At 42.1% G+C, this 23,905-nt stretch overlaps 1 protein-coding gene across 6 annotated transcripts in view; it reads left to right on the top strand.

The window, feature by feature from the left end:
• The window catches only part of GRIK1 (glutamate ionotropic receptor kainate type subunit 1), a 626,279-nt gene that overhangs the window by 214,281 nt on the left and 388,093 nt on the right, over positions 1–23,905 (top strand). The window lies entirely within an intron of this gene.

A 23,905-nucleotide genomic window follows, 5' to 3' on the forward strand; every position in this document is an offset into this window, starting at 1 on the left:
TATTAAAAGTCAGCAGCTGCAGTATTTGTAGCTGCTGACTTTAATTTTTATTTTTTTTAAGGGGAACTCCTCTTTAACAACCAGCTATTTACAGAGAAAAAAAAACACAAAACACATGAAAACTGCATGCAAAAATGCATCAAAAACGTGGGTTTGAAAACGCAAATCAGGTAAAAAATCAGGAAAAAAAACGTAACCACAGCCGCATAGATGTGAAAGTAGTGTCAAAGGATCACACTGAACACTCTGCTTTAAGTATCATAGTATATAAGAGTACTAGGTATGTCCCTTAGATAAGTCATGCTTTCTTATCTTAATATATGTGTTCAGGGAGAGTGGAAGTGGATATTGCAAGACTCCTCCTTGAGATTCGGAAGCGATGATGGGAGAGGAAGTGTGTCCATATGTTATTACCATCTATGATAACTGTGGCCAACTGGCTAAATTGTGTGTTGAAAGTCTTATAACGATGAACAGCTCTTCGGTGAGATCTCTCTCCAGTGCCCCGTAATTCAGCTTTATTGTGATCGAGGCTTCGGGGGAGCGCAGTCAATCAAGGCATGGGCTGCACTGTGGAAGGTCACATGCGGGTTACCTCCACAAGAATTCCAATCTTTTATTAGAAAAGAAGATCTTCCTCTCCAATAGATGTGTTCTCTTCTTTACAATGACACTGTCGTATCAACGCTACCTTGACATCCATCAAGACGTGCCCCTTTCCTTTGATTGTAACGTACTTTAATTATAGTAATGAAAGGGATGGATGAAAGCAGGCATCACTAATACATTTTAATAGGTACAGTCAACCAGAAATTAGCTTGAATCAGTTCTTTGGAGCATTTGTAGTATTTCTTTCAATCTGTTTTATGTGACTGCAAATGCGTATGTTTGCTTTTTAGATGCAATTTTGAATTTAATGGCATGCAATTAAAATAGTTTGGTTTGTGCTATGTATTATTTGTAACATTATACAGTGCTAAAGTATTTCTACAGGTCAATGTAAAACTTGCTTATGAAAATCCAATTTTCTTAGCAATCTGTTATCTTTCAGGGCAAAAATTGCAGCTTTATTTGGGGGTGGTTATTTTTATATTGGGGTGGTTATTTTTAAATGGGGGTAGTTATTTTTATATGGGGGTAGTTATCTTTATATGGGGGTGGCTATCAAATTGCCACTCATGTTATTGTGTTCATATAACCTAACTGACCTAACCTGAGTGGCAATTTGATAGCACAATCCAAATTTTGATTCCATTGTTTGACAATGAGAATTAGGGATGAGCTCGGTGTTCGACTCGAACATCGGCCGTTCATCTGTTCGGCAAATTCAGAACTTTGTGGACCATTCGCACCAAATTCATGTGGCACGAACAGCCCACAATGCACTACGCCATTGCAGTGCATTGCTGGCTCATGATTGGCCAAGCACGCACTGTGACCCCGCATGCTTGGCCAATCCCAACGCTGGCAGCGAGGAGAGCCATAATTGGCCACAGGCAGGATGCCTGTGGCCAGTTATAGCTCAGGGGGTTTAGCACACGCCCCACACTATATAAGGCTGCCAGCGCGGCGGCCTTGTGTAGTGTTTTCCGGCGTGCAGGGAAAGAGCTAGATAGGCAGGGACAGTGTGTTTTTTTCTCAGGCATCTTAAAGTTAAAGTGGTGTTGTGTGCCTCCAGCACAGTATTCACCTGTATCTACCCTTTATTGCTGTTTTTCTCTAATTAAGGCCTCTGCAGGAGTTAGTGGGTGCTGTGTGCCTCCAGCACAGTATACACCTGTATCTACCCTTTATTGCTGGTGTTCTCTAATATAGGCACCTGCAGGAGTTAGTGTGTTTTGTTTGCCTCCAGCACAGCACAGTAAACACCTGTATCTACCCTTTATTGCTGGTGTTCTCTAATACAGGCATCTGCAGGAGTTAAAGTGGGTGTTGTGTGCCTCCAGCACAGTATACACCTGAAAATACCCCTTATTTCTGGTGTTGTCTAGTGCAAAGCTTGCATATTAACCTTTAAAATTATCACTTTTGATTTCGAACGTTCGAGTCCCATAGACTTTAATAGGGTTCTAAAGTTCGAACGAATTTTAGGTCCGTTCGAAGGTTCTGGTGAGAACCAAACCGGGGGGTGTTCGGCTCATCCCTAATGAGAATGAAATTACTTTGAATGAACCGCCAGAAAAAAAAACAATCGCTTTTATAGATTGTTATCTTTGATCCAACCTTCCAATAAACTGTATTGAAGCTGTCAATTTATTTACCCAGTTTCAACTTCATCAACTGAATACTGAATTCTGGTCTTCAATCAAACTCATGGATGGTGGATTGCTTCCAGTGGCAATTGAGGTGTTTTTTTGGGGGCATCAAACAATGCACCCACAGCCACCCCCCCCGGTTGGTCAATCACACCCCCCCAGTCATTCAGTCAGCCTCCCACTTACCCCATCTATGGCGCGGGCAGCGCTAGCCTCCAGGCAACGGCCAGTGGCCCCTCCTGTGTCTCCTCCTCTGCATCATGGCAGCCATGTGTCTCCTCCCCATCTAGGCCAATAGGATCGCTTCTCCTTTCCGCCCAATCCTGCCTTATTTATTCGCTATTGTCACAAAACTGGGTAGCCCCGAGCCCCCCTTTTTTTGAAGCCTATTAGAGCCTCTGGCTCTAATCACGTACTTAAAAAATTATCCCCATTGGAATCCATGCGTCCGGTGCCCCGCATGTAGATTAGGGGCTGAACACATGGATAGGGTAATGGTGCCCCTGCGCTCTGCATTACCGGTCGCCACTGATTGCCTCATTTCTGGTGATTCTTTGCACTTGCATATGTGATTCCTGATAGATGGAAAGTAATTGAAATTGTCTATAACTTTCCACATATATGGTCAATTAATGAGCTATCCAGCTGTTGTGCTAGAGATATATAGGCGGTTGTAGGTAGCTTGGTCTCACCACTAAAATCAATTACACTCAATCACTTATAGTAACAGGGGATCACATAAAGAGGATCTATGGTCACAGCATACCGTTTTACCATATAACTAGGGATTAAGGATGAGCTCAGGCGTGTTCGCAACTCCATGTTCCCACGCCAGGAAGCTGACACTCCGCATTGCTAATCACAGGCAGTGAGACATTTCCCGGAGTGTCAGCTTCCTGGCGGGCGCAGGCACATGGTGTTACGAACACGCCTGAGCTCATCCTCACTAAGGGTGCACTGATACCGGATTTTTACGAGTACAAGTACAAATACTTTTTTTTAGTACTTGCCGATACGAAGTACTGATAACTGTTTACTGATAACTACTACAACTGTTTTGTTTACATTTTGCGCTTTTTTTTCCAAAGTGAAACTAAACATGTAAATATATGTTAAAAGTATAAAAATATTAACAAATAAAGCAAACATATTTTTTTAAATTATAAATAGTTTATAAAATAGAAGTGAGCAAAACAAAATCAGCAGAAAAATAATAATTAAATGGAGAAGAATACAGAGTTAATTAAGGTTGATAAAATAAATTAGGGGTTAATAAGGGGTTAAACAGAGGAACAATAAAAACAGGGTGCTTTAAAATGACTTCATTTGCAGATATAACTTCATCCCTTTGATCTGTAGATGAAGAAACAGAAAGATACAAAAAGAAACAATGTTTCTTTTTGGCTAAGCAATATTGTTGATATACATTGCCCAGCTGCTTTTTTGTTTTGACAGCTCCAATTGCCAACAGGGGAACCCCACTGACAGCTGAATGAGTCATTGGTTGTTAAGGACATGGCGGCCCTGCTCTTTAACAACCGATAATTGCCGGCTTTTTTTTTTTTTGTTTACATTCCAGCTGTCAGTGGAGGCATCCGGCTGGCAGCTGAAAGAACCGAGCATGAAAGTATCAGTTTCAGACATCATGCATTTGCACGAGTACTGATATTTGTGCAGATGCTTAGTATCGGCACTAATACCGATACTGGTATCGGTGCAACCCTACTTATAACATCATCATTGTAATAGCAATACATACAATATATACAGTCAGGCCCGAACTGGGACACAAAATAGGCCCGGGCATTTTAGACTTAGCAGCCAACCTTTCCAGGGACCGGGGGGTTTCGGTAGACATTAGCGGGGGTGGCTGGTGTTGGTCCTCCACACTGTAATGTGCAGGGACACTGTGATATAAAGGGAACTGCACTAAAAAGGGGCACTGCAATGATTACAGTGCCCTTTTACAGGGCAGTCCCCTTTATATTATAGTGTCCCAGTCCTATTGTGGCCATGCCAGTACTGTCTGTCTCCTATTGTGTCCATGGCCCAGTGACACTGACCTGCTCTCTGGCAGTGCGGTAGAGCATGTATCTCTCTCTGGTTGTGCAGGTACAGCGTGGCTCTTTCTCTGGTGGTGTGGTACAGCGTGGCTCCCTCTGGTGGTGTGGGTACAGGGTGGCTCCCTCTGGTGCTGTGGGTATAGGGTGACTCCCTCTGGTGCTGCGGGTACAGGGTGGCTCCCTCTGGTGCTGCGGGTACAGGGTGGCTCCCTCTGGTGCTGCGGGTACAGGGTGGCTCTCTCTGGTGGTGCAGGTACAGGGTGGCTCCCTCTGGGGGTGCGGTGCAGCGTGGCTCTCTCTGGGGGTGTGGTGCAGCGTGGCTCTCTGGTGGTGCGGTACAGCGTGGCTCTCTGGTGGTGCGGTGCAGCTTGGCTCTCTGGTGGTGCGGTGCAGCATGACTCTCTCTGGTGGTGCGGTGCAGCGTAACTCTCTGGTGGTGCGGTGCAGCGTGACTCTCTCTGGTGGTGTGGTGCAGCATGGCTCTCTGGTGGTGCGGTGCAGCGTGGCTCTCTGGGGGTGCGGTGCAGTGTGGCTCTCTGGTGGTGCGGTGCAGTGTGGCTCTCTGGTGGTTCAGTGCAGCGTGACTCTCTCTGGTGGTGCGGTGCAGTGTAACTCTCTCTGGTGGTGCGGTGCAGCGTGGCTCTCTGGTGGTGTGGTGCAGCGTGACTCTCTCTGGTGGTGCGGTGCAGCGTGACTCTCTCTGGTGGTGTGGTGCAGCGTGACTCTCTCTGGTGGTGCGGTGCAGCGTGGCTCTCTCTGGTGGTGCAGTGCAGCGTGGCTCTCTCTGGTGGTGCGGTGCAGCATGACTCTCTCTGGTGGTGCGTGCAGCGTCACTCTTTCTGGTGGTGCGGTGCAGCGTGACTCTCTCTGGTGGTGCGGTGCAGCGTGGCTCTCTCTGGTGGTGCGGTGCAGCGTGGCTCTCTGGTGGTGCAGGTACAGCGTAGCTCTCTCTCTGGTTGTGCTGGGGCTATTAGTTCCCCCAGCACAGTCCTCTGTTTCATTTGCCATGTCTACTGTAGTAGTGGCTACAAGCATGCTGGGGACTGTAGTCTGCTCCCTGCTGAGACCAATGGTGCCATGTATCTCTGGGACTACATTTCCCATGATGCCCCTCTAGTTTCTTCTGATTGGCCCTCTGTTTTGGCCAATGGGGAGAGAAAACGACCATATAGGAATACCTTCTCTTCCCCTTCTGCCGACGTGAGAAGGGGAGGGGGAGCGAGGGGGGAACAGTGACAGCAGCTCTCCCCATCGTGCGGACTCCCATGGCTGGAGGAGGAGAACGGAACTGTCAGCGCGGCGCTGAGGCTGAGCTGTGTGTGAGAGAGACACACAGCACAGCCCATGCAGCCGCCAGTTCCGCATTACACAGGCACGGCCCGTATGGCGGTAGGCGAGCGGCGGCCGTGGCCTGTGTTACCCAGGATCAGGCGGTGGCCGCCGCTTACCTCCCGCCATGCGGCCTGATCATCAACAGGCCACGGGCGGCCCCGGCCCACCGGGCAAATGCCCGGTCTGCCCTATGGCCAGTCCGGGCCTGTATACAGTATATACTGTATATATTTTGGCAATCCAATATAAGCTTACCTGAAAAATCTCCTTTCATATTGTGAGTTCTGTCTGCTCCATGTATTTTCTACATGCTTTGCAGCTTCTCCTCTGCTGTTTACTTTCCATTTCTAAGAACTACATATCCCATGGTACCTTGCTGCCTGTAAGCAGGGATTGCTATACTGACCCCGCCTCCTGAAACTCCTCCTCTCAGCACCTCTGTAGTTCAGAAGGCAAGCGCTGTGAAATGTGTGACACAGCAGTGACTACTGACAGGGCATAGTGATTACGGGTCACAGAATCCAAGGAAGTAAATGTGTAGGGATCTTCATGACGTACTAGGCTAGAAATCACTGAAATACAATATGGAACTGAATATACAATTTTACATTTCAACTATAGATACACTTTAACTACTTAGCGACCGCCCACTGTAGATTTACTGTGGCAGGGCGGCCACACTGTGCCAGATCATGTGCCTAATACCTGCCTAGTATGTGATCTGACACTTCCGGGTCTGGGGCACATGCCACGAATGACCCACTCCCACTGTGATTGCACAAAGAGGGAGCCAATCAGCAGGTCTGGCGGACAAACTCCCCCAGTTAGTAATCACTTGTAGGGAATACATTTATCCCTTTGATCGCCCAGTCAGTGTCATTAGTGCAGTAACAGTGTATATTTTTAGGCTGTAGGCTCACAAGAAGTGATATTGCTATTGTGTTTTTGGCAGGATCAACAGGTAGTTTATGTATTTGACGAAAATGTTCTTAAAAAACCCCCAAAAAACAAACAAAAAACAAAACAAATGCAACCAATGCATACAAGGACTGTAACATAATGCTACAACATATTGCATTTTTTGTTCTTGGGCTTAGTTATCCTTTAAGTTGTACATGTGTTGGGCTCTCATTATAATACATTACAGAGGCTATTTGGCTGTTTTCTTTTGCAGATGTATTGGCACCTGTAGTTACCAATGAGTATAGTTATTTTGTGTATTTACAAATGACAGACGTTGGAATCCAAAGTAACAGCTAATTAATATCTGTACACACAGGTTTCTCCAGCAGCACCTGCTGTGTAATCTCCTTTCACGTTTTCTTCCTGCTGCAATAAATAATAGCAAACTCCAGCCAATTAAGAAGTCACCATCTGTGAAGTATGTTGTCTTTCCCCAGCACATGGCTGTCAGCGACGAATGTCCGCTAATGCGTTACAGGCAGTAATTTGAATTATTACCAACTCTGGAAGATCTGGGCGCCCTGTTGCATCTTGAGTTGATCTACTAAAGACAAATAGACTGTGCACTCTACATATGAAGTTGCTCCAGAGCTGAGTAAATGAGGGGAAGCTCTGCTGACTTACATCATCCAATAATGCGCAAGCACAAATGCAGTCTTTTTTTACTTGCGCATGATTGGATAATGGAAGTCAGCAGAGTTTCCCCCCATTTACTCAGCTCTGGAGCAACTGCACTTGTAGAGTGCAACTGCCCTTGCAAAGTGCACAGTCTATTTGCCTTTAGTAAATTTTAGTCTGCATCATAGGGAGCTGTTTGTTTCATCTAGGCAGCACTGTAGTTAAGTGGTTGGCACTTCTGCCTGGCAGCACAAGGGTAATTAGAATCCCAACCATGACATTATCTGAATTAGTTTTCTGCAGGTTTTCCAGTTTCCTCCCATACTACAAAGACATGCTGGTTGGGCAATTGGCTTCTGTCTAAATTGACTTAGTATTTGTATACCTTGTCCTTATCCTTTCTAAACCCAATATAATAAGATAAATAAATAAATAACTACATTGGCCTTAGTATGTGTATGTTTATGCTTTGTGCATTGGTCCAAATCATTTGGTGGAGGGTGATTTTGGTGGGTGGTCCAATACTTTTGGCAATATAGTGTGAATGAGTGAGTTTGGGGTGGAGGAACTTGACTGTCCTGACCTCAACCCAATAGAACACCTTTGGGATGAGTGGAGACTGCGAGCCAGACCTTCTCATCCACATCAGTGCCTGACCTCACAAATGCACATCTGGAAGAATGGTCAAACCTTCCCATAGACACACTCCTAAACCTTGTGGACAGCCTTCCCACAAAGAGTTGAAGCTGTTATAGCTGCAAAGGGTGGGCCAAATCCATATTGAACCCTACGGGCTAAGATCGGGATGCCATTAAAATTCATGTGTATGTAAAGGCAGGCGTCCCAATACTTTTCACAATATAGTGTGTGTGTGTGTGTATATATATATATATATATATATATATATATATATATATATATATATATATATATATATATATAAATCACAAAAGTGAGTACACCCCTCACATTTTTGTAAATAACTTTTCATGTGACAACACTGAAGAAATGACACTTTGCTACAATGTAAAGTAGTGAGTGTACAGCTTGTATAACAGTGTAAATTTTCTGTCCCCTCAAAATAACTCAACACACAGCCAATTATGTCTAAACAGCTGGCAACAAAAGTGAGAACACCCCTAAGTGAAAATGTCCAAATTGGGCCCATTTACCCATTTTCCCTCCCCGATGTCATGTGACTCGTTAGTGTTACCAGGTCTCAGGTGTGAATGGGGACCAGGTGTGTTAAATTTGGTATTATCGCTCTCACTCTCTCATACTAAATATAATGGGGGGATTTTGGCACTTTAAATGAAGCACACGGTATGTGCCTCCTAATTTTTGGTCAATTCTATATGCCATGAATCTGATAAGTATATGTATATGTATTCATGAGCTCCACACCATGTATGTGTGTGTGTGTGTATATATGAAATCATTTTCACTATGTGCATAATTGTTATGTATGGTTACACCCAATATGCCAATTAAATATACTTTAAAATTAATTCACCCCCACGAATCAATAACCTCATTTAAAGTCCCATTTTTCCTTTTCCTTTCACTCTATCATACTGGTTACTGGAAGTTCAAGATGGCACCTCATGGCAAAGAACTCTCTGAGGATCTGAAAAAAATAATTGTTGCACTACACAACAATGGCCTAGGCTATAAGAAGATAGATTTCGGGGGGGGGGGGGGGGGGGAGGCACACCATTTTTTTAATTTTGGCATGGAGTTCAACATTTTTTTAAACTAGCTTTTCTTTACAAATGTCATTTTTGCTGCAGTAGGTTCTATACATGCTACAGCTGCACCACTTTACAGCTGCTGAAAAATTAGATTTTTTTTAAAATTTGCATTGATGCATGTCCCCAAGGGCAGTAAGTACCTGGACCCCCAAGGTTTTATGGCAAATTACTTGCATATAAGTCTTCAAAATGGGCACTTTTGGTTTTTCCTGTTCAGCTCCCATAGACTTCAATGGCATTCGGGTCAGAACTTTTCCCCTGTTGGGGAGTTCTGCTGCGAGCCAAACGGGGGTATTCAGCCCATCTCTAGTGCCAAATGTCATGTCAAATTCATAAAGAAAAGTCTGTAGAAGGCACAACAAGATTGCTGTTGTTAACCTTGAAAGCTGGAAAGTCACTTTGATGTGCCTGGAGTCAGGGAGGTCAGGCCTAACACTGTGGAACACAGCACAATAAGGCTTTACATTGGGCTTAAAAAAATACCAGTTCCCTTAGCATTTTTTTCTGCCAAAAAGCTTCAATCAGAAATGCAAACCAGAAGGATTTTGTTTTCCTGCCTCCAATCGCTGAGCTCAAAATATGTCTCTAATCATCCTAATGTACTTGGACACATAGGAGAACACTGAGCTGCTTCTACAGACAAGAACACAAAACTCCTGTAGAAGCAACAAGTTTTAAGCCAGTGTGCATGAAAGAATTGTTTAGGTAGCAAATTTAATAGATGGTACCCTATGCTGTTTGCTCATAGAAGGATCCTTTTAAGCACTTCAGCCCCAGAGGATTTTACCCCCCCCCCCCCCCCCCCCAGTGCACTTTTTGCGATTCGGCACTGCGTCACTTTAACTGACAATTGTGCGATGTTGAACCCAAACAAATTTGGCTTTCTTTTTTTCCCCACAAATAGAGCTTTCTTTTGGTGGTATTTGATCGCCTCTGTGGTTTTTATTTTTTGCGCTATAAACAAACACAAAGCGACAATTTTGAAAAAAAAAAGCATTATTTTTTACTTTTGCTATAATAAATATCTCCAAAAATATATAAAAAAAAACTATTTTTTTTCCTCTGTTTAGGCCGATATGTATTCTTCTACATATTTTTGGTAAAAAAAAAAATCGCAATAAGAGTATATTGATTGGTTTGCGCAGGGGGATAGTTTTATGGCATTTTTATTTTTTTATTTTTTTTAGTAATGGCAGCGATCTGAATTTTTTTTCAGGACTGCGACAATATGGCGGACACATCGGACGTTTTTGACACTATTTTAGGACCATTGTCATTTATACAGCGATCAATGCTATAAAAATGCATTGATTACTGTGTAAATGACCTCTGGCAGTGAAGGGGTTAACCACTAGGGGGCAGTGAAGGGGTTAAGTGTGTCCTAGGGAGTGATTCTAACTGTTAGGGGGCTGGACTTCACCACACAGGACAGTGATCACTGCTCTCAATGACAGAGAGCAGTGATCTCTGTCCTGTCACTAGGAAGAACGAGGAAATGCTTTGTTTACAAAAGCATCTCCCCGTTCTTCCTCTCCGTGACACAATCGCGGGCACCTGGCAGACATCGAGTCTGTGGGACCCATGCTCACGGAGACCGCAGCGGGCCCACGCCTGCAAAACCGATTCTTAAAGGGGACGTACCTGTTTGCCCTTTTGCCTACCAGCGCCATTCTGCCAAAGTACATCGGTGTGCGTGGGTCGACAAGCGGTTCCATTTCCTTATTATGAGTCTGTAATTTTAATGTTAAATCCCATAAAGATTAGCAATGTGTATATATATATATATATATATATATATATATATATATATATATATATATATATATATATATATATATATATATATAATATTTATTATATAAAATTGAAAGTGGAGTTCTAAAAGCAAGAGATTGTTGCCTAATGTTTCCAGCACCATGGACAGTAACAAAGAGGAAAACTTGTGAGTACTGTATATAGAGCAGTGGTCTCCAAACTGTGGCATGGACTGAATGTGGCCCTCTGCCTGCACTTATCTGGCCCTTGGGGACTCCTCCCACAGATCAAAACATTATTTCTTTCACTGACAATGATGGACACTATTCTTTTCAGTGATACCAAAAATGGGGCACCACGTCTACCACTGACACCAACAAAGGGACATTACTCCCCCCACTGACACAGACTATGGGGCCCTATTCCTTCGACTGACACCAACAATGGGTCCCTATTCTCCAACTGACATCAATAATGGGGCATTAATACTTCCACTGACCTCAACGATGGGGCATTGTTCCTAGCATTAATACCCATTATGGGGCGCAATTCCACCTCCTACTGACCACAGGCACTATGTAATATTTTTATTCCCACTGGCCATAGTCTGCCCCCTCCCCCCTAAAGTCTGAAGGACAGTAAACTGTCACTTTGTTTAAAAAGTTTGGAGTCCCCTGATATAGAACAAGATTGCCATGCAGACAGTATCCGTGCTGAGGTTTCAACCAAGGACCCCAGTGCTGCAAGGAAAAATTGCCAACCACTAAGCTTCTTTGTCACCTACATAGGCTTCTAATTGCACTCTATTTGAAACCCAGCCCCAGCCACACAAAAACTGACTCCAATTGTATAGGTCTGTGCTGTACAAACCAGTACGCCTAACCCAATATCCCTGCCATCTATATGAAAACGTTAACTTTTTTCCATAGGAAACATTGGGTGATGGACCACTTCCTGTCTCCCAGACCTCCTGTGCTTCTTTATCCTAAAATCAGCCCCCAGATATCTACCCCATTCCTTCCACATGAATGAGTAAGGGGTACTTAATACCTTTGATTATTCAGTCACACACAAAAAAGATACAATTAAATGAACAGACAACATGATGACAAAGTCTTTATTAAAAAATATTTTAAATCTATCGCCAATCATATCATCCAACAATGTGGATTCAATTCAAATTACACCAACCACCAAGATGATCCACTCCTGACAGACTATCACCGCTAATGGCATTTTCATGCTGGCGGCCAGGTCTGTCTTTAACGCAGGGAAAAAGGGGCAGCTTCCATGGGCCCAGTCATTGTTGTGGGGCCCAAAGCAGCTGCCACTTGAGTCTGCACTGCTTGAAAATATTTGATAAGTGAATTTGGGAGGGCCCAAGAAAATGTTTGCCCAGGGTCCAATCAATATTAAAGACAGCCCTGCTGGTAGCTGACAGCTTACGAAGGGAAAGGGAATACTGGCTGACGTCATTACCCAAGCATGATCCTGACCACTGCTGTTGGGCTTTACCAACTTAGACATTCACAGTAAATATTAGCTTTGTCCTTCACTCACCCACCAAACTCCATACTAAAAGCAAATTAAGGAAGCTCTTAATAGTTATAAGCACTGTCACATGGAAGGTAGGGGAGGGAGTCACATGGTTCTCCATACCAGCAGTACCAGGTATTTGTCCTCCTCGTAGTGACCCCTCTTTGATGTACTCACCTTGTCCATCGGGTTCCTTGTACAGCGGCACAGGATTCACCTCCATTATGTCCTCCATTATCCTTCTCAGCTATCCTACAGTAAACCTCTCCACTCACACAATGTCACAAAGGCTGGATATGATAACAGTTAGGTCTTTAATTCACAAATTCCTAGAAGACCCCATTGTTTATTCTGCGCAAGTACCGTCTGTGTCTATCTATTGAAAAGGTCATGTTTCATCACTTGATTGTGAAATGTTGAGTGCAATTATACTCAGTGTGTTAGAGCAGATGTGACCAGCACTTTCAAGGCAAATGTTCCATTTACGTTCTATTATTTATCTTTACATATCCGAGGGAAAGAATATCATGTCATAGTGGTAAAGGAGCTCAGTAAGAGAGGGCAAGGGGAACAAAAGAGTCAGGTTTATGAGTGAAAATAAAAAAAGAATCAATAAATGAGGCAACAAATCAAAGTAAACCTTGTGTTATTAGCTTAACGTGTGTAGCGCTACCCCCAAAGGAGCCATTGAGTAGATCCATAGGGTTCTTTTCCAGATAACTGCCCACAGCCAGGCATACAATTCTGATAATTCTTCAGACTCATTAACCAGCCTAGGGGTATACTTTTTTTGATGCTTTAATGCTTAAATTTGGATAGGTAGTGGGTAATTGTAGGATACTCCAGTAACCTTTAGTAGCAATTTGAGGACATTAATGGGTTGATTTACTAAAGGCAAATAGACTGTGCACAAGTGCAGTTGCTCCAAAGCTTTGTAAATGAGATAGTATGAAATATTTTTTTTAAAAATATAATTTTTTTTCAGAAAATATATGTATCTCAATGGGTAAAACAGAATGGTATGGCAAAAAGGTGTATGGGGTGCCACATCTAGATTGAACATAAGTACGGAGCTCAAAAGGAGGGGGGGGGGGGCACAAGACAAAAAGGGGAAGAAGTGGGGAAGGGAAAGAAAGAGGAGGGGGGGAGGGAAAAAATAAATTAATCAAGGGAACATCCAACATTTTATGAAGGGATTGTATTATTACCAAGGAAGAATGTATAATCAAAATTGCATTAGCAATATGAGATTAAATTGTATGGACTATAAATGAAAACAGTGAAAAGGGGAAAAAGGAGGGGGGGGGAGGAGGAAAAGAAATGAAATGAATAAGCCTAAAGGATGGTGGCAATCTCGATACACTCATTAATAGCCCCCGGTGAGAGTGCGTCCAAGGTATAAATCCAAAAAGTCTTTTGAATCTTTCAGCTGCGGGAAAGGACCTGGGGATCTTTTCTATGATACAAACTTTGAGGCCTTCAGTAGACCCTTGAGTTGAGAAAAGTGTCTGAGGACACTATGTGGGTCAGTGCCCCCCTCAATAAGTCTCTTATGTTCCACACATCTTTATCTCAAAGCCCTGATGGTCCTACCTACATAAATCAGGCCACATTGGCAACTAAGTCCGTAGACCACAAAATCAGAGGAACAGTTGAAAAATTCCTTCAATATGTATGTTTTGCCCTTAGAGGTAAATGATTTTTGTCTGTGTTGGACAAATTTGCAAGTTTTGCATAGTGCCTTTTGGCATTGATACATACCTGTTAAAGGTATTAATGTAGGTACAGGTGTACATTAATGTAGGTAGAGGTAGAGAAGTTGCGATTGGCTTGAATTTTCTGGGTGCAATATTAGTTTTCAAAATCGGGGCCCTCCCATTATTATTGTGAAAAGTGGTTATAAACCTGCTAGAACAGTTTTTAGGGGGTTGACTCATTTTAGCAGGTTTCCCATGGAGATAATATTTAAATGCATCATCAACCAAGGACTCTGGATATTTTTTGTCTATAAACTTTGTTTTTAGAGATGAACTGAGTTCTATGTAGTTGGGATCTCTGGTACAATTCTGTCGAAGCCGACAGAATTGACCTTTCGGAATATTCTTGATCCATTTTGGATAATGGCAACTCTTAAAATGCAGATAAGAGTTACCAGCAGTTGGTTTATTGTAATTTTTTGAAATGATGGTTTGTCCCTCATATAATTTTATCTCATATTGCTAATGCAATTTTGATTATACATTCTTCCTTGGTAATAATACAATCCCTTCATAAAATGTTGGATGTTCCCTTAGTTAATTCATTTTTTCTCCTTTCCTTCCCCCTTCCCCTCTTTCTTTCCCTTCCCCACCTCTTCCCCTTTTGTCTTGTGCGCCCCCTCCCCCCCCCCCTTACTTATGTTCAATCTGGATGTGGCACACCATACACATTTTTGCTATACCTTTCTGTTTTACCCATTGAGATACATATATTTTTAGAAAAATATATTTTTTTTTAAATATTTCATACTCCTGATAATTATTATTTAATTAATTTTGTATCCTTCTATGATCACCATTAATTTTTATTACTTCTTATTTTTTAATTAATAATTATCTATTGGCCCTTTCGCTCAGGAGTATTTACCCTGATTATCTTCATTTATTTTAATTACTTTTTACTAAGTAAGCTATTTTTAACCTAATCATGTATTTTACATATGTCGTTTTTACATTGGTAATCTATCCCTGGTCCTGCTTGAATAACACATATCTTTATTTATATTTATTTTTTTGTGTATATATTTTTCCATATATACTTATTTACATATTTATTTATATATATTTCCTCGGTTACATTATCCATGATCTGGCACATCTAATCTTAACATAAATTTAATATCAACGTGTTATTATTTTTTAATTTAATTAATTTTGTTTGGTTTATTCTGTCATTTACTTTCATTTCTGCCTGTAGCGCTGTTGAGGGACGGGCTGCCCTTTAGTGCGGTTCGGTTTTTGCATAGCCACTCCCTCGCTCCATTAGTATTTTAGCCTCCCTCCCCCTGTCCATCACCAGCTTGATGAAGGAGCGCGGCCGCCACGTCATCGTGACCCAAACGCTCAGGAAACGCGTCGTTTACCAGTGACGTCATGTCTTCGCGCCGTCCACAACAGCACCCCAAGCCTCGTTTTGAAAGAGCAGTGTCCCCACCGCGGCCAGCCTTTTTACAATCAGCGGTGTGTTTTCATCACATGGCCAGGCATTCCCTGTGAGCGGAATGAGACCTGATGATTCCCTGATGGATTTCAACCTTGTGCTTTTAATCTACTACAAAATATGAGTTGTCTATATAAAGAATGTATTAATAAAAACTGTACTTTATATCTACACCAGAGGCGCTCCTCTCTTTGTGCTTTTATGGGGGGCTGCAGTAGGCTGGGTATCAGTTTGAGAGGTTGGGGGGGGGGGGCACTGTGGAGAATACATAAAGTATACAGAAAGTAAACCAATCTGCTAATGTGTAACTAGGACTATATCAGCTGGAAATCCCTTTATATTACTGTGTGCACTGGATGCTGTCCATGGTGCTGAAATCATCTCTGACTCCCCATAGTTGTGCACAGCAGCCAATGTTGCTTTTTTAATTATTTAAGCCCCTATTTGCAATTCGGCACTGTGTCACTTTAACTGACAATTGATTTTTTTTCCACTCAGTTTTTGCCAATACGTATTCTTCTACATATTTTTGGTTAAAAAAATCGCAATAAGCGTTTATTGATTGGTTTGCGCAAAAATGATAGCGTCCACAAAATAGGGGATAGTTTATGGCATTTAATTGATTTTTGTTTTTTACTAGTAATGGCGGTGATTAGCGATTTTTATCGTGACTGTGACATTATGGTGGACATATTGGACACTTTTGGTGTGATTTTGGGACCATTCACATTTATACAGCGATCAGTGCAATTAAAAATTGGCTGATTGCGTATACTGGTTGATTAGTTGGCTTCTGACCATATTAACCAGAAACTGCACTACCATAGCGGCTGATTGCCATCATGGGGGACCTCCCTGTGTCTAAAAAAGTGACACTGAATTCTGCTTTAAAAAAAAAAAAAAGTATATATATATATATATATATATATATATATATATAATTGAAGTGTGTATTAACTCAAAAAGTACCTTGTATTGTTTTCAGCCTCCTCCAAATTTCCAAATAATTTTTTTTTGGGCTGCTGCTGTTTTCTATCTTCCTATTAGAAGGTGGATATGTTCGTTCTCAATGGTTCCCCTGTATGTAAGAATGTAGCTTGCTTGCTGCTGAGTTGGAATATGGGATTTGTCAATACAGTACATCCGGAAAGTATTCATGACGCTTCACTTTTTCCACATTTTATGTTACAGCCTTATTCTAAAATTTATTAAATTCATTATATTCCTCAAAATTCTAAAAAAAATACCCCATCATGACAATGTGAAATACGTTTGTTTGAAATCTTTGCAAATTTACTGAAAATAAAAAACAAAACAAATCACACATACTTAATTATTCACATCCTTTGCAATGACACTCAAAATTGAGCTCTAGTGCATCCGGTTTCCACTGATCAACCTTGAGATGTTACTACAATTGGATTGGAGTCCACCTGTGGCAAATTTAGTTGACATGATTTGGAAAGGCACACACCTGTCTATAAAAGGTCCCACAGTTAATAGCGCATGTCAACCAAGCCATGAAGTCCAAGGAATTGTCTGTAGACCTCCGAGACAGGATTGCATCGAGGTACAGATCTGGTGAAGGATGCAGAAACATTTCTGTAGCATTGAGGGTCCAAATGAGCACAGTGGCCTCCATCATCCATAAACTCCTCAGTAAAAGACAGATGGAGTTTGCCAAAAGGCACCTGAAGGACACAAAATTCTCTGGTCTGAGGAAATAAAGATTGAACTCTTTGGCCTGAAGGGCAAGCATCATCTCTGGAGGAAATCAGGCACCACAGAGCTTCCACAGTGCCACTTTGCTGCCATGTAAGTTATATGGTCAGTAGAAGCTATTGTATGGATCCCAGGTATGCTGGGGACATATGCTTTCTTCTACTTTGGCACCTGTTAACCACCTGGCTGTTGCTAAACAGCCCTCATGCTCCAGGCTTTACACAAGAAGGTGTACGATAGGAATATACACTATATTACCAAATGTTTTGCCTTTACAGCACAACTTTAATGGAAGCCCAGTCTTAAAGCCTCGTATACACAGGACGATTGTTGGCATGGGATTGTCTGTTGACAGACTGTTGTCCTAAAATCTTACCATTAGTACGCTCCTTTTTGACAATTGTTGTGCAACTTTCAGCCAACAAATGTTGGATGACAGGCTAGTAAATTTTCGATGGACAATGGTTTGACGTCAGATTTTCGTATGGTCAGTACACAAATTCATCACACAAGTCGAAAGTACAAACACGCACGCTGGGAATCAATGCTCACCAAACACGAAATTAGCAGAAGAGGCCCATAGGGTGGCACTCAAGAGCTGTAATTCCTCATAGTATGTCACTACATTCGTGTTTGTTGCATGACAATTGTGTACCGTTAGTATGCAAGGCAAGATCCTGGCACACGCCCTTAAGACAAAAGTCAGAAGCTCGGTTGGCCAACAATTGTAGTGTGTGTACGAGGCTTTAGTCCATAGGGTTCAATATTGAGTTGGCCCACCCTTTGCAGCTTTTATCAGATTCAACTCTTCTGGGAAGACTGTCCACAGGGTTTAGGAGTGCGTCTATGGGAATGTTTGACCATTCTTCCATTCTTCCAGAAGCACACTTGTAAGGTCAGGCACTGATGTGGCAATGCAGTCTCCACTCCAATTCACCCAAAGGTGTTCTATCAGGTTGAGGTAAGGACTCTGTGTAGGCCAGTCAAGTTCTTCCACCCCAATCTCGCTCATCCATATATTTATGGACTGTGCTTTGTGCACTGGTCCAAATCATTTGGTGGAGGGGGGATTATGGTGTGGGGTTTTTAATGGGTTGGGCTTGGCCCCCTAATTCCAGTGAAGGGAACACTTAAGGCATTAGCATACCAAGACAATTTCATGCTCCCAACTTTGTGGGAACAGTTTGGGGATGGCTCCTTCCTATTCCAACATGACTGCACACCAACATGACTGCTCACCAGTGCACAAAGTAAGGACCATAAAGAAATGGATAAGCAATTTGGGGTGGAAGAACTTGACTGACCTGCACAACCCTAACCTCGACATGATAGAACATGTTTGGGATCAATTAGAGCGGAGTCAGCGAGCCAAGTCTTCTTGTCCACATCATTGCCTGACCTCACAAATGCGCTTGTGGATGAATGGTCAAAGGTTCCCATAGACACATGAATAAACCCTGTGGACAGCCTTCCCAGAAGAATTGAAGCTGTTATAGCTGCAAAGGGTGGGCCAACTCAATATTGAACCCTACAGACTGAGACTGGGATGCCATTAAAGCTCATGTGCGTGTAAAGGCAGGTGTCCTAATACTTTTGACAATATAGAGTATGCTTTCTGCTACATTGACACTCGTTAACCAGGGTTATCCAGGCTTTCCGCAAGAAGCACGATGAGAACATATACTATATTACCTAAAGTATTGGGATGCCTTCCTTTACACGCATATTAACTTTAATGGCATCCCAGTCTTAGTCCGTAGGGTTCAATATTGCGTTGGCCCACCCTTTGCAGCTATAACAGCTTCAACTCTTCTGGAAAGGCTGTCCACAAGGTTTAGAATTGTGTCTATGGGAATGTTTGACTATTCTTACAGAAGCTCATATATCTACAAACCTTTGTAATAGGGCACAGCGCAGCCATAATATGTAACCTGGTTTTATAGGATGATTTTATGGTTGTTTTACAATTATGTTTTTATGAAAAGATGTTTAAAGCATGTAGCTAGGGCTTCTCTATGAAAGCATATTTTTATTGCTATACACTGACATCTTTTTAACAATGTGCTGAAATATGTATCTCCAAACAAGTTTTGCTGTATTCCAAAGAGATGTTGATTGCTCTACCCCTAATAATACAACCTTCTAATTCTACAATTTATGTACTTTTGAAAAATTATTAGCCATATTGAGCTGACAATTTGACTCCAGAGAATTTTTGTAAACTGCCATACTCTCCATCCCCAATTAAATTTCATATTTCCGCTATAAAGCCTTCACCTGTTTTTTTTCCCCTTGGGTTGTAGCCAGTCTGAGCAATTTGGAAACCTATTTCCTAAAATTAGTCGGAATTCTGAGACAGTAAAGAAACAAGATCTGGGTTTCCCCGGTGGGATATCGCAGCTTCTTGTCCTATGTAAAGATATACCGTGTCAGCAAAAATAGAGTTCTATTAAGCTTAGTTTTGCTAAGATACTTCATGCGTTGGGCTCTATTCAGATTTATATTCTAAGCCAGCACTGATTGATACACTAGAGAGATGGAGTAAGAAAATGCTTTAACAATTTAGAGAAAAAGAGCCTCAAGGGGACGGTCGGTATGAAATCCTGTCTGGCTGTCGACATGGAGGATTCTGACAAGTCTGCCCTGGACAGAAGAGGCCAGTCTATTAGGACGTGCTTGTTTTAATAAAAAATAAAAAAAATGCTGCATATTCAAACAGTGACAGTCAAGGTATAAGTGTAATATGTCAGTTGTATTTAGTCACAGGCCAAGGGCACTGGTGGGACGACACAGAGCAGAATTCCGCTTCAATTCCAGTCTACCTACTTAAAGCTGAATTCTAGGCAGATATATACAGTAGGACATAAACTAATGCAGCTCTGTAATCATGGCCACATTATTAAATATATATTTTTTTGTTTTTTTTTATTGAACATTTTCATTGGAAATACAGAAAGTACAATAACAAACATATGGAAGCCGGTGTATTTGGTATTAAGGAGGCATTATCATTCAAATATTTGTAAACAAACCAACCAATATTTAGTGCCCTTTATGCCGCGTACACACTATCGGACTTTCCGGCGGGCTAGGTCCGACGGAATCAGTCCGTCGGACAATCTGATCGTGTATGGGCTAATCCCATCATTTTTCATTAAAAAAACTTGACTGACCTAGAAATAGAACGTGTTTCAAATCGGTCCGATGGACTCAATTCCTATCGGGAAAACCGTTCATCCGTATGCTGGTCCGAATACGAAGCAAGGTAGTTGCAATTGTAATTGTGATCATGATAGGGATATGTTACGGAAGGGATCTACTACACAGGGATATTACTAGTAGAGTAGAGATGAACATACCTCCTAGAATATAATATATATATACTATTATATATAATAATATAATAGTATGTATAAGCAGGACCATTAATCAAACATCATAATTGAAGGAGAAGGCGCAGCGATGAATAAAGGGTGTGTTTTATGCTATCCGTCAAAAAAAGTATGTAGCCGGCAACTCCAGTAATCCAAATAGAGAGTCTTTATTACTACATACAGGTAGGTAGAAAAACAGTAAAAAAGCTAACATGTTTCGACACAAAAGGCCTTGATCACGGGTTCATATGTGTCATGTTAATACTAGGCTTCTTTGATCTGTAAACCATGGATCACATTTAGTGAGAAAAGTGGGAATTTGCAGATGAGCTTTAGTAAACATGTATTCTAAAAAGCAGTGGTTATTTAATGTGGCAATAACCTCCGGAATAGGTTGTGGGGATTTTTCCATTTTCTGGCAATGGCTAGTCAAACAGATTTAAAGTGTCACTAAAGCCACATCCTAAAAAAAATATTAATAAATGGTGTATTACATGCTGTTCATAATCATTCAGTCACTATAGGATTCGTTTTCTGTATTCTGCAAAAAACCTGGTTGATCCTACTGTTCTAGGTTTTCCCCTTCTGTTCAGGTCCCAAATTCAACTAGGGATTTTGCAACTGTGGTGGCAACTCTGCACATTTTTCAGTGAGTTTCTATGCTGAACATATCCTCCCTATCACACCTGAGCAGGCCATGTGACTATAGAGTCAGACATGTTGGCATATACACATGGTAAATGACAGCCCACTCCCTCCCTCCTCCTCCATGCCCACTAATCAGCTAAACACAATTGGGTGGAATATTACATGTAGATTAACCACTTCCCACAAAACTATGTACCTGTACATCATTTTGCTGAAGTAGGTGTACCAGTGTGATGCCTGCAGCATCTGTTTTTTAGAGCCGACGGTCAGGTTTCATGGAATAACAATTGATGTGGCTAAGCAGCAGGGCATCCCCCCTCCCACCACTGCTCCACCTGGGTCTCCCGTCCCACCAGGATGCGAAGGCCTGGTTCACAGTCTCCACTCTAATTCATCTGTTCTATCGGGTTGAGGTCAAAACTCTGTGCAGGCCAGTCAAGTTCCTCCACCCCAAACTCTCTCATCCGTATCTTTATGGACCTTACTTTGTGTAATGGTGCACAGTCATGTTGGAACAGAAAGGGGCCAAACCCAAACACAAAGTTGGGAACATGAAATTGTTCAAAATGTCTTGGTATGCTGACGCCTTAAGAGTTCCCTTCACTGCAACTAAGGGGCCAAGCCCAACCCCTGAAAAACAATCCCACACCATAATCCCCCTCCACCAAATGATTTGGACCAGTGCACAAATCAAGGTCCAAAAAGACATGGATGAAAGAGTTTGGGGTGGAGGAACTTGACTGGCCTGCACAGAGTCCTGACCTCAACCCAATAGACCTGACCTCACAAATGCGCTTCTGGAAGAATGGTCAAACATTCCCATAGACACACTCCTAAGCCTTGTGGACAGCCTTCCCAGAAGAGTTGAAAATGTTATAGCTGCAATATTGAACCCTACGGACTAAGATTGGGATGCCATTAAAGTTCATGTGTGTGTGTGTAAAGGCAGGCATCCCAGTACTTTTGGTAATATAGTGTATATTGGGTCCCTGGGTAAGAATCAGATTGGGCCCTCTTGACTAAAATAGTGCAGTCCCTCTGCCAAAATCCACTTCATAGAGTATAGAATACTTTTCACCTTTGGGTCTTTCTACCTTTCTGAATTAAATCGCCTACAAGTTAAACAGACTTTTTGCATGAGTTCATTCAAAGATATCATCAACATGGGGACAAGGTGCTTTGGGGCGGAGAGCAGACCAATCCCTGTCACAAAGCCCCCCCCCCCCCCATGTCATCTCTCGCGTCCACTATCTCGAGTCACTATTTCTCCCTGCTAGTACCAACTCTATACAATACTTACACATACCATTTTCATAAACTGTATATCTAATTTTGCCGTTCATTTATATCAAGATAAATGGAATTTGCTCCACTTCCTCGAGATTTTATAATATTTTTTCACATTTCCCCTATGTTCATATATTATTCTTCCATATGGTAGGACATGGTTTACAGCTTTCACCCATTGACTAAGTGCCGGGGGTGCTGGTTGGATCCATTTTTACACTATTTGTTTTCGCACTAGAAACAACACTTCCTGCAAAAATATGTTGGTGTATTTTGGTTTATTTCGTCTTCTAGTAGTCTTAAAAAACAAACATACCTCCACTGCATCTGGGATGAATGGAAGAAATATATCTGGACAGCCGCACTGAAAAAACTTTGCCTTTTATTCAAAAACACTCATGATCAAAAGTACATGCCACAGCAGACAAGATAGCTAACACTATGAGTGAACACTGGTTATAAGTGCAAAACGTGTTAGCTATCTTGTCTGCTGTGGCGTGTACTTTTGATCGTGAGTGTTTTTGAATAAAAGGCAAAGTTTTTTTCGGAGTTTGACTGTCCAGAAATATTTCTTCCATTCATCACATTACACATTGTCAGCACCTGTGGCTTCTCAACCAGTGAAGAGGTTCACTATTGTCTGACTTTCTTGAAGTGGTAATACTCCTTCCATGGTATCTGGGACTGGCCTATTTATAACTTCTATCAATTTGCTAATAACTTGTCGTCAATATCTCATTATGCTACTACAATACCACGTTAGATGGAGGAAATCTGCTTCCTCTTGCCCCCATCTCACAGTTTGGCACAGATATTCTCCCCATTTTATACAGCCTGTTTGGGCTGAGGTAGGTGTGATGTACTACTTGAATATTTAACTGAACTCTCCATGTCTTACAGCATGGGAGTCCAACCTGCGGCCCTCCAGCAGTTGTGAAACTAAAGGACGCATGAGGCATTGCAAGGCTCACAGTTGAAAGCATGACTCCCAAAGGCAGAGGCATGATGGGACTGGCCGCAGGTTGGACACCAATATGTTACAGCTTCTAGTCTCTGTCTTCCCATGTGTTCTGATCCTTCGCTGGATCAAAAGATCCAGAATGCAAGGGAGGCTTTGGGTAGTAGGAGGCAGCAAATGATAACCCTTAAGTATGTGGGGGCCTTGTGCAATTGCAAGGTTTACCCATCACAAAAGCTGACTCTGCTAACATTGTTATATGAAGGTGGAGAAAGAGTTATAAGCAGTGTACAAGCTCCAAGTCATAGTTAAATAGAGCAGCAGGGGAGCGAAAGTAAGAAAGGTGACCACATTTAGCCAGTTGAGCCACCAATATGCCTGTATGGGCAAACTGCAGGCTCACCCATAGGAAAAGCACAGGATATTTTTAGGTCAAATTGGACAT

The sequence above is a fragment of the Lithobates pipiens genome, unplaced genomic scaffold, assembly GCF_037356315.1.
Source record: "Lithobates pipiens isolate NorthernLeopardFrog02 unplaced genomic scaffold, aLitPip1_a1.2 Scaffold_16, whole genome shotgun sequence".
In the NCBI taxonomy this organism is placed as follows: domain Eukaryota; kingdom Metazoa; phylum Chordata; class Amphibia; order Anura; family Ranidae; genus Lithobates; species Lithobates pipiens.